Raw genomic sequence first — 12,180 nt, forward strand, 5'->3', positions numbered from 1 at the left:
CACCCACTCCTGAGTTTAATGGTGTCTGTCTAGAGCAGTGATCCCCAACCAGTGGTTTGTGAGTAACATGTTGCTCCCTACCCCCTTTGATGTTGCTCCCAGTGGCCTCAAAGTATGTGCCATTTTTACATTTCTGGCTTGGAGGAAGTCTTGGCACAGAGACTCCATTTTACCCCAAGGAGAGCCTCCTGCAGGCCAGCAGTCCACATGGGGCTACTAAATAGCCAATTATTTGCCATCCCCAAAGAACTTTTTTCATGCTTGTTTGGCTCCCCAACACTTTTTCAGCTTGGGCTCTAAGGATCCCAGGGTGAGGAGAGAATGGAAAACAATAAAGTAGGTATTTGAGTTGTTAGACCATCTAGAACAAAATATACACAGCTAATGTACAGAATAAGATGCAATTATTGCTACTGGTCTAGCACCCATAAATAACATCAGTTAACATTTACTGGTAATTATATGGGTTACCAGACCTTGGCAAGGGACATATATAAGTACATTACCCCATTAGTTTTGCAACAGCTGCAGCTCCTCAGGCTTGCCACATAAGTTCTGCAATTGGCTGTTTGATAGCCCTATGTGGTGTGCTAGTATGCTATAGGCTCTGTTTGGCAGTAAAGCTGTGTTTTTAAAACAAAATTTGCCTCCAAGTCAAGAATATTCAAATTGGAACCTGCTTCAAGGTCAGTGGGCACAACATCTAAGGCGGTAATGAGCTAGAGCATTGAAAGCTGACCATCCCTGCACTACATAGTTACATAGTTAAGTTGGTTTGAAAAAAGACTGAAGTCCATCAAGTTCAGCCCTTCCAAGGGACCCCAGCACACACAACCTATACTGACCTATCTATCCACTCACATACAGACCCATACTGACCTATCTATCCACTCACATACAGACCCATACTGACCTATCTATCCACTCACATACAGACCCACACTGACCTATCTATCCACTCACATACAGACCCACACTGACCTATCTATACACTCACATACAGACCCATACTGACCTATCTATCCACTCACATACAGACCCATACTGACCTATCTATACACTCACATACAGACCCATACTGACCTATCTATCCACTCACATACAGACCCACACTGACCTATCTATCCACTCACATACAGACCCACACTGACCTATCTATCCACTCACATACAGACCCACACTGACCTATCTATCCACTCACATACAGACCCACACTGACCTATCTATACACTCACATACAGACCCACACTGACCTATCTATCCACTCACATACAGACCCACACTGACCTATCTATCCCCTCACATACAGACCCATACTGACCTATCTATCCACTCACATACAGACCCATACTGACCTATCTATCCACTCACATACAGACCCATACTGACCTATCTATCCACTCACATACAGACCCATACTGACCTATCTATACACTCACATACAGACCCACACTGACCTATCTATCCACTCACATACAGACCCACACTGACTTATCTATACACTCACATACAGACCCATACTGACCTATCTGTAAACTCACATACAGACCCATACTGACCTATCTGTAAACTCACATACAGACCCATACTGACCTATCTATCCACTCACATACAGACCCATACTGACCTATCTATCCACTCACACACAGACCCACACTGACCTATCTGTAAACTCACATACAGACCCATACTGACCTATCTATACACTCACATACAGACCCATACTGACCTATCTATCCACTCACATACAGACCCACACTGACCTATCTATCCACTCACATACAGACCCATACTGACCTATCTATCCACTCACATACAGACCCATACTGACCTATCTATACACTCACATACAGACCCACACTGACCTATCTATCCACTCACATACAGACCCACACTGACTTATCTATACACTCACATACAGACCCATACTGACCTATCTGTAAACTCACATACAGACCCATACTGACCTATCTGTAAACTCACATACAGACCCATACTGACCTATCTATCCACTCACATACAGACCCATACTGACCTATCTATCCACTCACACACAGACCCACACTGACCTATCTGTAAACTCACATACAGACCCATACTGACCTATCTATACACTCACATACAGACCCATACTGACCTATCTATCCACTCACATACAGACCCACACTGACCTATCTGTAAACTCACATACAGACCCATACTGACCTATCTGTAAACTCACATACAGACCCATACTGACCTATCTATCCACTCACATACAGACCCACACTGACCTATCTGTAAACTCACATACAGACCCATACTGACCTATCTGTAAACTCACATACAGACCCATACTGACCTATCTATCCACTCACATACAGACCCATACTGACCTATCTATCCACTCACACACAGACCCACACTGACCTATCTGTAAACTCACATACAGACCCATACTGACCTATCTATACACTCACATACAGACCCATACTGACCTATCTATCCACTCACATACAGACCCACACTGACCTATCTATCCACTCACATACAGACCCATACTGACCTATCTGTAAACTCACATACAGACCCATACTGACCTATCTATCCACTCACATACAGACCCATACTGACCTATCTGTAAACTCACATACAGACCCACACTGACCTATCTATCCACTCACATACAGACCCATACTGACCTATCTATCCACTCACATACAGACCCACACTGACCTATCTGTAAACTCACATACAGACCCATACTGACCTATCTATACACTCACATACAGACCCATACTGACCTATCTGTACACTCGCATACAGACCCATACTGACCTATCTATCCACTCACATACAGACCCACACTGACCTATCTATCCACTCACATACAGACCCATACTGACCTATCTATCCACTCACATACAGACCCATACTGACCTATCTATCCACTCACATACAGACCCATACTGACCTATCTATCCACTCACATACAGACCCACACTGACCTATCTATCCACTCACATACAGACCCACACTGACCTATCTCTCCACTCACATACAGACCCACACTGACCTATCTATCCACTCACATACAGACCCATACTGACCTATCTATCCACTCACATACAGACCCATACTGACCTATCAATCCACTTACATACATAAACTATCCTGAGGATCAGCTGTAGCAGTCTCATTATTAATGGTTCTATAGATCATTGCTCTCCAACTTACATGTAGTGAGATGATTATTTCTCATATAGCATGTTCGAGGGGCGGATAAAATTAAATTGATGTTATATAGTGACATCTATGGATGTCTGTGACTGTGTGCCATCCTTTAAATGACCACAATCGGCCCAATGGCCTCCAGTTGGACAGCCCTGCTATAGATTATCAATGTCTGGTACAGTAATTGCCTCAAAAATATTGGACACAAATGCCTAAAGCTGGCACAGTGCTGCGTCTCCTGCCTTTGCCGACTTGTTTTTCTTAAGGTATTCCCTTCCCGAACATTTTATAATGAGATTTTCTTTCTCCCAGATTTTATGCTTTTCACTGTGGATACTTTGGCATTCCACTTACCAAAATGGTATGTTGTCACTTCAAATCATGTGCTATGGTACAGGGCCACAAGAACATCCAAAACTGAGGGTGTTAACATGAAGTTGGTTGCCCCTTGGCTGCTACAACAGCCTCTACTTTTATGGGAAATCTTTGCTTTAATTTCCATCCAAGCAAACCCATTATTTACAGGCCTTGTTTTGTCCATGGGGTTGTTATTGTAAAAGCCTTCCTTTGACTTTTGCCACTAAGTAGAAAGCATGGAATTTTTAAATTATCTTTATACACTGTAGTTTTAGTGGAACCAGGGACTTGAGTTCAAGCCACAGAACACAGTCCTAGGCCATTTTCTCCTCTGGTGAACTTTACCATCAGTATTAGGTATTCCGCAGCTACAGTTCTTTTGGCATCTGCCTACCCCCAAACTGCCAGATGGCGAAATGCCATTTATTACTACTGAGAATTTGTTTCCACTACTCCAGAGTACAGTGTCAGTGACCTTTACACCACTCCAGCTGATGTTTGCCATGATGATGTTATGTTAGTTTGCCTGTAATGTGTATAGCTCTTAGGGCAGGGATACACAACCTTTATTACACGTGAGCAACAGTCAAATTAAAAAAGACTTGGAGAGCAACACAAGCACCATAAAAGTTCATGGATGTGCCAAATAAGGGCTGTGATTGGCTATTAGGCAGCCTCTATGCACACTATCAGCTTACAGGGGGCTTTATTTGGTAGTAAATCTTGTTTTTATTCAACCAAAACTTGCCCCCAAGTCAGGAATTCAAAAATAACTACCTGGTTTGGGGGCACTGAGAGCAACACCCATGGGGTTGGGGAGCAACATGTTGCCCCTGAGCCACTGGTTGGGGATCACTTTCTTAGGGTAAGGCCCTATCAGGTGGATTGTGAGGCTGACAATCCATCTGTAGGCTTAAAAGTTCTTCTCATTGTGCCTGCACTTGAAAGCATTGAATCCGCCCGGGGGCAGGCACACGCAGGCGATATCCGCTAACTAACGCTAAATTTGGTGTGAGTTGGCGAATATCAGCTACATGTGACTGTACCCGGACAGATTCAGTGCTTCTGGGTACAGGCAGCTTGTGTATAAGCGCCAATACGCTTCTGGAAACAGCTTGGAAATCAGTGTTCCGACTGAGGGCACATTATGAGGATTAAACTGACACATTTGGCCATACATTTTCTATTTTACCTAACCTGCACTTTACACATAGGTTACCAGATCATGTGAAAAAATATGGGACACTTCTATACAGGGCCGCCATCAGGGGGGCACAGGGGGTACGATCGTCCCGGGCCCGAGCTTTAAAGGGGGCCTGCGGCCCGTGCATGTGACGTCAGTACGCACGGGCGCAACCTTATAAAAGCAAAGTTGCGGCAGCGAGCCGCGGCATAAAGAGGAGGATAAAACTAAAGACAGGGCCCGGGCTTGAGGAAAGGGGGCCCGAGCTAAGGAAACTCTAGCGTGGCCGGGCCCCCTTTATAAAAGCACGGAAGTAGCAGAGAGCCGCGGCACATAGAGGAGGACATCGCCGGAGCTGGGTGCCAGGAAATGTAAGGTGCTTGGGGGCCCTGGGGGTAAGCTGAAGGTTACTTGGGGGCCCTGGGGGTAAGCTGAAGGATACTTGGGGGCCCTGGGGGTAAGCTGAAGGATACTTGGGGGCCCTGGGGGTAAGCTGAAGGATACTTGGGGGCCCTGGGGGAAGCTGAAGGATACTTGGGGGCCCTGGGGGGAAGCTGAAGGATACTTGGGGGCCCTGGGGGTAAGCTGAAGGATACTTGGGGGCCCTGGGGGGAAGCTGAAGGATACTTGGGGGCCCTGGGGGGAAGCTGAAGGATACTTGGGGGCCCTGGGGGTAAGCAGGAGGATGCTTTGAGGGGCCCTGGGGGAAGCAGGAGGATGCTTTGAGGGGCCCTGGGGGAAGCAGGAGGATGCTGGGGGTGCCCTAGGGGAAGCAGGAGGATGCTTGGGGGGGCAGGAGGATGCTTTGAGGGGCCTGGAGGGAAGCAGGAGGATGCTGGGGGTGCCCTGGGGGAAGCCGGAGGATGCTTGGGGGGGCAGGAGGATGGTTGGGTGGCCTTGGAAGAAACAGGAGGATGCTTGGGGGGAGCCGAAGGATGCGGAAGGAAGCAGCAGAGGGCAGGCCATAGTATGAGTAATTTGGGGGAAGCACCAATGTTTTAGGGGGCCCTGGGCTGGCCAGCATTGATTTAGGGGGTACCTGCCCTGGCACCAATGCAAAACGTAACCCCTGGCCACCAATGTTTTAGGGGGGCCCTGGCTACAAATGTCTGTATGTCCTTTGTATTGATGGGAGGGGTCACTGGGGGAGGGGCCATTGGGAGTGTGGGAGGAGGGGGGGCCCAGAAAATCTTGTTGTGAGGGGCCCCGTGATTTCTGATGGCGGCCCTGCTTCTATATAATCCTGCTAGAAGGACTGACTAGTTGTATTGAACTTAAAGGGGAACTTCGGCTTCTGAACCAAAGTTTGTTAAAGAGCCCCACTCAACACATAAACCCCTAATATACCTATCACTGTCATCTGCAGGGTCAGTCAACTACAGTTAGATTTTTTTGGAGTCTCAACGTAGCCAGCCAGATCAGCAGGGGAACAGGGTGCCAGGCTCAGGTAACTGTTCCAAATTATATCTAGTATAAATAAATCTAAAGCAACTGGACTTGTTAAGTAATCATTGAAGATGTTTCACTACTCATCCGAGCAGCTTCTTCAGTTCAACTGACTGGTATGGGAAGTCCTCAGCATATAAACTCTTCCACTAATCCAATCACAATGGCACTTTGTAACTCTTCAGAGAGGTGACACCTGAAACTCACAGAGGTGTGAATGCTGTGGAGTTACCTTGATAGGATTGCCAAAGTATCATGCAACTTATTGAAACAGGTGTTACTTGTTAGAGTTGCATGAATGGATCAGTCAGTTGAACTGAAGAAGCTGCTTGGATGAGTAGTGAAATGTTGCTTTAGATTTATTTATACTAGATATACCATGACCTGGAAGAATGAAAATCTTCGTAGTCATGTTCCAAATTATATTATTACATTAAAAATCATGAAAAGGCTGCATATTTTTTAAGTGATGTATATTGCAAAGTTGAAATTATTTTTAAAAAGTTGTGTTTGGGTGGTGTTCCCCTTTGAATGCTGTAGGTTTGCAATCAGTGCGGCCCAGCAACTTGCATGTATTTTAAATACACCTTCATATGAACGGGTAACCTTACTGTACACTCACTGACATGCAATGACATTCTGAAAGATAAGAAGCTGTATTTAAGTAGATACACTTTATCAAATAACTCATTGTTTTACAGCCTATAGTTTAATTACTGTTACAGTGGATACAAAATTCTTTTAGTCAGGGCTAATAAATAACTTCCAGAGAAAGAGGTATGGTGTATTTACAGTGTCCAATGTACACAAAGGATTATTTGTGTCACTGCTAAATGCTGTGCTTTAGACTTTGCTTAGTTACACTGAGAGACACTTGTTTTTTTCTATATAATACAAATATCCTTTGTATCTACTGTGGTACTATGTGATAAAATTGCCTAATAGGGGAAATAAAATTAGTTTAGGACATTGCACACACCTAGCAGCTGCCATTAGTAGATGGGGAGATTCCAGGGTTACCCTGTATGGGCAGCTTTCTACTGAAAATTTGGCAGTTTGTATTTTATGGCAGAAATTACAATCTTGTACTTAACATGCCAGGCCCGATGCTAAATCCTTGTCCAGACCTATCTACAAGTATTGGTGATCAAAACCCTCAAGCACCATTAATTGGCTAGGCTTATGGCATTGGAAGAACTGCATATACACGTAACTGCAATTTTCCCTAGATAAAGCTAAAAAGAACTACAATGCAGTCTCCATGAGTACAATGTAAAGTGCTATTAAAGGAGAAGGAAAGGCTAATAAAGAGTTAATCTCAAGCTGCAGGCATACCTTCAGTTCTCTCAATAGTGCCCTTAAGTCTCCCCATATTTCACCTGTTCAGAAGATCAGAAGCCAAACAGGAAGAAAAAATGCTGAGCTATATAAAGAAAGTTCCCATAATGCCTCACTCCTGCACAGACACCCCCCAGACCAAGTGAACATGCTCAGTTAGTTAGACTATGGGGGAGATTTATCAATCCACGGATGGTCCGATTGTTCGTTCGATTGGACCATTCGTGTTTTCTGCGACTTTTTCGTACCTTGCGTATTTTCACCAATTTTTTCGTTATTTTACATGACTTTTTCAGTGTGTGCGTTGAAAAAAACCCGACAAAATCGTATTGTCACAACGAGTACAAAAGTTTCGGATTCGTTCAAGCTTCGGTATTGGGCCAGGTTGGAGCTGCAGGGTGCCATTGAGTCCTATGGGAGACTTTCCTTGGGCCGGGTTGGAGCTGCAGAGTGCCATTGAGCCCTATGGGAGGCTTTCCTTGGGCCGGGTTGGAGCTGCAGAGTGCCATTGAGTCCTATGGGAGACTTTCCTTGGGCCGGGTTGGAGCTGCAGAGTGCCATTGAGCCCTATGGGAGACTTTCCTTGGGCCGGGTTGGAGCTGCAGAGTGCCATTGAGCCCTATGGGAGACTTTCCTTGGGCCGGGTTGGAGCTGCAGAGTGCCATTGAGCCCTATGGGAGACTTTCCTTGGGCCGGGTTGGAGCTGCAGAGTGCCATTGAGCCCTATGGGAGACATTCCTTGGGCCGGGTTGGAGCTGCAGAGTGCCATTGAGCCCTATGGGAGACATTCCTTGGGCCGGGTTGGAGCTGCAGAGTGCCATTGAGCCCTATGGGAGACTTTCCTTGGGCCGGGTTGGAGCTGCAGAGTGCCATTGAGAACTATGGGAGACTTTCCTTGGGCCGGGTTGGAGCTGCAGAGTGCCATTGAGCCCTATGGGAGACTTTCCTTGGGCCGGGTTGGAGCTGCAGAGTGCCAGTGAGCCCTATGGGAGACTTTCCTTGGGCCGGGTTGGAGCTGCAGAGTGCCATTGAGCCCTATGGGAGACTTTCCTTGGGCCGGGTTGGAGCTGCAGAGTGCCATTGAGCCCTATGGGAGACTTTCCTTGGGCCGGGTTGGAGCTGCAGAGTGCCATTGAGCCCTATGGGAGACTTTCCTTGGGCCGGGTTGGAGCTGCAGAGTGCCATTGAGTCCTATGGGAGGCTTCCAAAATCATGCACTAAGACTAAGAGGTTAGAGAGCTGAAAGCAGAAAGTAGTGTTCTGGCTATTATATTAGACATCTGCCCATTCCAACTAAAATGCAAACACAAAACACAAGTTGTACATTATGGCTTTATTTCTGCAACTAAAATTTTATAAAAATGTATTGATAAAAACATGGTCTCTCTTTTGAAAATAGGTACAGTAGTAAGTGCTTTGAACAGGCTTAGATGAAGAAATAGTTAAGTACGCTAAAGGTGGCCATATACAGGCAGATTAAAGCTTCTTTGGGTCCTTCAGACTGATCCGGCAGCTTATCTGCCCGTGTATTGGCCTTCCTACAGGCCTACTTAACTGATATCTGCCTGAAAATTGGGCAGATTTCAATCAGGCAAATTTGATTTCCCAATTGAATCAAGTACAGGTATGGGATCCCTTATCCGGAAACCCATTATCCAGAAAGCTCCGAATTACGGAAAGCCTGTCTCCCATAGACTCCATTTTAATCAAATAATTCAGAATTTTAAAACTGATTTCCTTTTTCTCTGTAGAAATAAAACAGTACCTTGTACTTGATCCCAACTAAGACATATATAATCCTTATTGGGGGCATAACAATCCTATTGGGTTTAATTAATGTTTTATTGATTTTTTAGTAGACTTAAGGTATGGAGATCCAAATTACGGAAAAACCCCTTATCCGGAATACCCTTGGTCCCGAGCATTCTGGATAATGGGTCCTATACCTGTACCACATCGGCCTAGGGCTAAACAATCGCATTAGCCTGATACTGCCCATCTTTAGCACCAAATGAGTGGATCTTATAATCTATGGCCACCTTTACTGTGTTTTCTAGTCTTTCAGCTTCTCTGGAACCTATCTAGGGACCCAGTTTGCTGGTGTGTGTCCATTTGTTTCCAGCAGAAGAGTTGGTTACTCATGCATAATCTCTTTTATTTTAGCGTAAAACATTAACTTCATCAACTTTGTCCATCTAGTATTGTTCAATTAGCCCTACAGTGCACCCACAGCCAACCTGCACTTTTATATTTTACCGAGGCTAGTGTACAGAAAATCAAATTCTATGTGGTCTTAATGGTGGTCTCTCACCTTTTATAATATTTGTGGGTCTTGAAAAATGTTCTTTCTGTAAATGTACTGGTTAGAAGGCTTTTCCCAAGCAAATTCAGACGAAGCAACTAGTTGACCCAGGTAAGTTAGGATCACTATATGGGACCTACCTTGATGTGTGCATAATGACCTTTCATGGCATTTTATGAACATAAATATGTGATATAATATGATCCCCTGTGTATGTTTGTAAAATGAATTAATGATAGGGGATAGTCAGGGAATCTGTGTTGGTCACCCCTTTTATTGTGAAAGTTAAGGTCTGCTAGAACAGCCAATCAATGTGGGTATTATGGGATGTCAGCTTGGACATCATTCAACTTATCATGTGGAAACCATCTGTACATGACAAATGCTACACAGGAAGGCTTATTTATCGATTTTCAAATGAATTTTAGAGTTTTTCAAAAAAATTTGAATAAACTCAAAGGGGCTGATTTACTAATCCACAAATCCGAATCCCGAATGGAAAAAAATCGAATTGGAAACGAACATTTTGCGACTTTTTCGTATTTTTTGCGATTTTTTCTGTCACTGTCGCGACTTTTTCGTAGCCGTTACGACTTGCGCGAATTGTCGCGACTTTTGCATAGCCATTATGACTTTCGTGAATTGTCGCGACTTTTGCATAGCCATTACGACTTTCGCATAGCCATTACGACTTTCGCGAATTGTCGCGACTTTTTCGTATTGAGCGCTCGAAAAATTCGCGACAATTCGCGAAAAAGTCGATCATTACGAAAAAACGCATTCGGACGCTTTTCGGACGTTCTTGGATTAGTAAATGTGCCCCAAAATGTTACCAAACTTGAACGTTTGTTTATTTATTAAAAAATGTAAATAATAAATCCTGATTGAATTAAACTGTGGGAAAAAAACTCAAATGCATCAAATTTGTATTCTCTCCATCATTTTCAATGGGTCTACAAAATCTCCAAAAAATGCACATATCTTGCCTAGGACAACTCCCATTGACTTCTACATGAGCTCACAAGGTTTTAGATGCCAAAGTTTTACAGTCAGATGTTTTGGATTTTTTTTTCGCTTAATAAAAACTTGAACATCGAGTTTTGGAAACCATAATTTGAATTTGGGAGTTTTTGTGCAAAAAAAAAATAAAATCGAATCATGGAAAAAATTTTGATTATACATTGATTAATCACCCCCTTAATTTTGCATTGTTTGCATAGTATTGCTAGCTGCTCAACAGGAAAAAGCTACACCAGATGGGGGCCACACTAGTTATTAATCATCCACATGGCCCTAAATGACTGTATATCAGTGATGCCCAACCAGTGGCTCGGGGGCAACATGTTGCTCCCCAACCCCTTGGGTGTTGCTCTCAGTGCCCCCAAACCAGGGAGTTATTTTTGAATTCCTGACTTGGGGGCAAGTTTTGGTTGAATAAAAACAAGATTTCCTACCAAATAAAGCCCCTGTAAGCTGATAGTGTGCATAGAGGCTGCCTAATAGCCAATCACAGCCCTTATTTGGCACCTCCATAAACTTTTATGGTGCTTGTGTTGCTCTCCAAGTCTTTTTACATTTGACTGTGTGAAGGTATCAGTCCCTTGGACCAATTTGGCAGTTTATCGGCCCGTGTAGGGGCAGAAACGACGGCCATAGCCGACCGATGTCTGGCCTAAAATTGGCCAGATATCGATCGGGCAGGTTAAAAGATTCAGTCGGATCGGGGACTGCATCGGCTTGTTGATGAGGCCCCCGAACCGACTGCCCCATTGCCGCCATTTTAATTTTATCGTTTAGCCCTAGGGCCAAACAAACGAATTAGCCTACATGTTCCCCAATATCACCCACCCTTAGATGGAGATTTCGGGTGAAGATCCACTTGCTTGGTGACCTCGCCAAGCGAGCAAATGTTCACGTGTATGGGCACCTTAAGTGTGACTGTGAGTAAGTATACACGCTCCTGTGAACCAGGTATCTTTAGGATTCAGTGCTCGGAGCTTTTAATCTGCTGTTTTCTTTGTGTTTCATCTACTTGAAAGCATCTAATTGCATTGACTCATTTTTATTTCAAACGAATTTAACAGAATGCAATGGTGAGGGATAGAAATGCCACCAGCATTGTGACTGTGCTAAATGCAAAGCAAGCAGTTAATTTAACTACTGTAATCAAAACATTTGAAAGGCAAATAAAAGTCCATAATGGATGTATTGTTTGTCTCGGATCAGGAATTTCGTTACTTGAAGCAACCATTGTTTTGTCCTACAAAGATCACATTACCAAGACTGACGAGAACATACTTCACACGCTGGAACCCGACTGAGAAACAAACAGCCATGGAAA

The sequence above is a fragment of the Xenopus tropicalis genome, chromosome 5 (assembly GCF_000004195.4).
Source record: "Xenopus tropicalis strain Nigerian chromosome 5, UCB_Xtro_10.0, whole genome shotgun sequence".
Lineage (NCBI taxonomy): Eukaryota > Metazoa > Chordata > Amphibia > Anura > Pipidae > Xenopus > Xenopus tropicalis.